Raw genomic sequence first — 4,352 nt, 5'->3', positions numbered from 1 at the left:
GAGGTGCAATTTTTTCGTGTCTTGTTTCAAAGGTAAGTTAGATATTGAGACTAATTTGAAGTTTGTGTTCCTTTTTTTGCAAAAGGCGTTTTCATTCGAATTTGTTTCGTTTGAACTGAAACTCAATGTGGCCTTATGGGGGGGTCGCAGGGGGGTTGGAGCCCCCCCGGTAGGCCTAGGTAGGGGTACAGGGCCCCATAGGCTAGGTTAGGTGGGTGTCTTAGGTTCGGTGGTGCCCTGAAAATTACTGTGGCCTTAAGGGGGGGTCGCAGGGGGGGCGGAGCCCCCCCCGTAGGCCTAGGTAGGGGTACAGGGCCCCATAGGCTAGGTTAGGTGGGTGTCTTAGGTTCGGTGGTGCCCTGAAAATTACTGTGGCCTTAAGGGGGGCGGAGCCCCCCCCCCCCCGGTAGGCCTAGGTAGGGGTACAGGGCCCCATAGGCTAGGTTAGGTGGGTGTCTTAGGTTCGGTGGTGCCCTAAAAATTACTGTGGCCTTAAGGGGGGCGGAGCCCCCCCCCCGGTAGGCCTAGGTAGGGGTACATGGCCCCCAGGGTATGGTAGGTAGTTGTATTAGGTTCGGTAGTGCCCCGAAAAATCACTTTTCTCCTCCTCCCCCCACCCAAAAACCCCGCTTCCCACTGGTGTCCCCCATAATTGTAGTAGTAGGTTTATGCTTACATTTTCTGTGTAAGAGTTAGGTGGTTGTAGGAGGATTATCTCACAGTTTCAAGCTAACTGTAGCTCTAATTTACTGTTTTCTTTCGTTTTCTACTTTTAGAAACTTTTAAATCGAGCGCGGAGCTCTCCTACACATTTACCCCACAATGATAAAGACACTGTTAGATAATCTTACATTATCTCGAATAAAGTACTTTTAACAGATACGGAGCTTAACCCACGCGTTGAAAACCAGTTTAGTAAATGTCAAAATAACCTTTCTTGAACAATTAAGGCCTTTGTAAGCACAAATATCTATTATTCGAATCTCCAGCGTTTAAATAATTAAGCAACAGCAAGAATATAAGGAAAATAAACCCGAATTCTTACCTAGTTACTCAATTTCTCACAGCACTAGTTAAAAGAAAAACTTTTTATCCTTTATCAATGGCTGCCACTGTTGTGTATTCTGGAATTTGGACAGATGAACCTTCTTCTTCTATCTGTCAAAAATATCCCTAGACAAGCAGTAGAATATCCCTAAGTCAGAGGTATTTTCACCAACTTTCAACACGATGTATATGCCAAAGACAGTACATGTTTACCGTCGTTGGTATATACTATTGTATCGTCTATAACTATAATAAAGTGTAAATTTACTTTTAAACACTTGAATATTTCAGACTGAGTCATAAGTCACTGAACCTTCTTCTTCCATCTGTCAAAAATATCCCTAGAGAAGCAGTAGATTATCCCTAAGTCAGAGATATTTTCACCAAGTATTTTTCAACACGATGTACAGGTTGTCTTTGGTAGGCCTATATACTATTGCATCGTCTATAATTATAATAGAATATATATACTTTTAAAAAACTGAATTTATGAAAGCAAAAGCAATAGGATTTAGATTTTGAAACAAAAATTACGAGCCTAACTTAGTATTTATTTCAATGTGTTCTGAAATATATTCACGCAATTATTATCATATTGAGTGTTATGTAAAAGCAAAGCTTAACAACACTGAAGCCATTATTTATGATTAATTATTTTTTGAGGACTAAATTGTTATATTGCAAATCTTAAACTGCATAATGAAGCTAAATTTCTCTCGTTAAATACTAACCTATGTCGATAATTATTGTCGAAATTTGAGGAATATTGGTGATTCTTAGATGGTGAAATTAAATATCCTCAAGAGATCGCAGATAGATGGAAATTAAACATGCATCCCAATTTTGTGACTAACAGCTAAAATCTCCCTATTTAGGGACAAATTCCCTATAACTGGTTGACAAAGTCAAAGATTTGCTTCAGCCAATCAGGAACCTCCTCCATACTTTTCGTTTTAAATGGTTCTCTTTATTAGCTAAAATAATCTTTTTGACAAGGATATATTCAGCTAATTCTTCTATACGATATTTTAATTATACTATTATTTCAAAATCTATTTTATATAAGCACTATTAATATTCAATTGATGTATATCAATGAAGCGTATAAGCTAGCTGTTTAATAATGTCCATAGTTTCTTTATAAACGCATCCACTTGTTTCTTTGCCTAAATCTAAAAAAAGAAAACGATACGTACATTTCTCAAAAAAGAAAACTTTATTTAAGGGAGACTATAGTTTTTTTTAACGGGCATTCATAACTGATTTAGACATTGATTTTTACTTAAATTTACTCTAGCCTAAAGGATTTGATTTTATATTTTATCTTTATAATTGAAAATTGGGCTTCAAAAAAACTTAGTACTATAATCTATGTGGTATCCATTCATTAAGACTATATCATATACATGCTCCATCTGGGTTCATGCAAGCAAAGCAAGGGATTTCACTAAGTGAATGTTGACATTGGATTTGGTCTAAGATTAAAATGTACAGTGGGATAAATTAGTTGTTAGACTAAAGGGGAAATTCTTCTAATCTTTTATATTCATTTCAGTTAGATTCGTGAATTACCACAGATAATGATTGGTCTTAATACATTGTATTTCCTATTTACAGCAATTGTAAATCATAAGATCTTTAATAGCGTGAATCATAAAAGTATCTTTGCTATAAACAGATTTTGAAGTTTTTGGAACAAAGCCATAAGAAGAATATTGAGAGTTAAATGGCAGGACAGGACTAGAAATGAAACTATAAGAGATTATTCGAGTGCCATATGTGGATGAAATCATGGTGAGGAGTAGATGGAGATGGTTTGGGCATGTTCTACTCACTCCCAAAGGAGAGATTAGTTCACCAAACTTTCAACTGGGCTCCACAAGGCACTAGAAGACTTGGAATACCTATACTTACATGGCTGGGGACTATGAAGTGTGAAGTAGATGATGAATGGAGAAGTATTGATTTGAAAGCTCAAGATAGAGATGATTGGCGAAATCTAACCGAGGCCCTTTGCGTCAATAGGCGTAGGAGGAGATGATGATGATGATGATAAACATTGCATTAATTGTAGCATACGTGTTGTGGTGTAAAACCATAATGATTTATTTTAAATAGGGATTGAATTAAGTTAATAAAAGACTTCTTTGCTGTGGCCTGATTGGTAACGTCTCTGCCTGGTGTTTGCCAGTCGGGGGTTCGAGTCCCACTCAGACTCGTTAGTGCCATTAGTGTCTGCAACCTTACCATCCTTGTGAGCTAAGGTTGGGGGGTTTGGGGGAGCCTATAGGTCTATCTGCCGAGTCATCAGCAGCCAATGCCTGGCCCTCCCTGGTCCTACCTTGGGTGGAGAGGAGGCTTGGGCGCTGATCATATAATATATGGTCAGTCTCTAGGGCATTGTCCGGATTGCTAGGGCAATGTCACTGTCCCTTGCCTCTGCTATTCATGAGCGACATTTAAACCTTTAAGCGATATAATTTGAACTGACTAGTTCCCAAGTAGGCTAGCGTGACTTCATTGAAATTTTTTATTACTAGCTGTAAATAGATTAACTTTCTTACCGTTTGCGCAATAAAGCCTATATGAACGATCTAAGTGATTATTGAGATTTGAGCCCATATGAGCGGCCTCCAAAATCAAACCATTGTTCTCTAGTCTTGGGTAGTGCCATAGCCTCTGTACCATAGTCTTCCACTGTCTTGGGTTAGAGTTCTCTTGCTAGAGGGTACAATCGGGCACACTTTTCTATCTAATTTCTCTTTCTGTTGTTTTGTTAAAGTTTTCTAGTATATATATTAAATATTTATTTTCATGTTGTTACTGTTCTTAGAATATTTTATTTTTCCTTGTTTCCTTTCCTCACTGGGCTATTTTCCCTGTTGGGGCCCCTGGGCTTATAGCATACTACTTTTCCAACTAGGGTTGTAGCATAGCAAGTAATAATAATAATAATAATAATAATAATAATAATAATAATAATAATAATAATAATAATAATAATAATAACAATGACAACTAGTTAAGTTGACTTTTAAATCATGTACCCTGTCTTTGGATGTCGCGCGTGCATTTGCTGTCAGCATTGATAATAGTAGGCCTACTCTTTATATAGGTTGGGAGCGAAAATCAGATCTAGTGCCAGCAAATATTTAACAATATAAGCTAACAGACTGCATTAGTAGTTCCTATCATACAAAGACAAAGAAACAATAACATTTTTGATATGTGTAATATCCTATAATGGGAATTTATAGATTACCACTGGTAATAAATTTTTGATCAAGCACGTCTAGATATAAATA

At 37.2% G+C, this 4,352-nt stretch overlaps 1 long non-coding RNA gene across 1 annotated transcript in view; it reads right to left on the bottom strand.

Moving 5' to 3' along the window:
• The window catches only part of LOC137631951 (uncharacterized), a 43,971-nt gene extending 42,836 nt beyond the window's left edge, over window positions 1–1,135 (bottom strand). Inside the window, exon 1 of the long non-coding RNA XR_011041957.1 lies at window positions 1,046–1,135. This is a non-coding gene — a long non-coding RNA (uncharacterized lncRNA). The remainder of the gene's footprint in view (window positions 1–1,045) is intronic.
• Window positions 1,136–4,352: the final 3,217 nt, after the last annotated feature.

This window comes from Palaemon carinicauda, chromosome 40, assembly GCF_036898095.1.
Source record: "Palaemon carinicauda isolate YSFRI2023 chromosome 40, ASM3689809v2, whole genome shotgun sequence".
Taxonomy (NCBI): Eukaryota; Metazoa; Arthropoda; class Malacostraca; order Decapoda; family Palaemonidae; genus Palaemon; species Palaemon carinicauda.
Note: the sequence above shows the minus strand (reverse complement) of the source record. Positions and strands in the feature narration are given on the sequence as shown.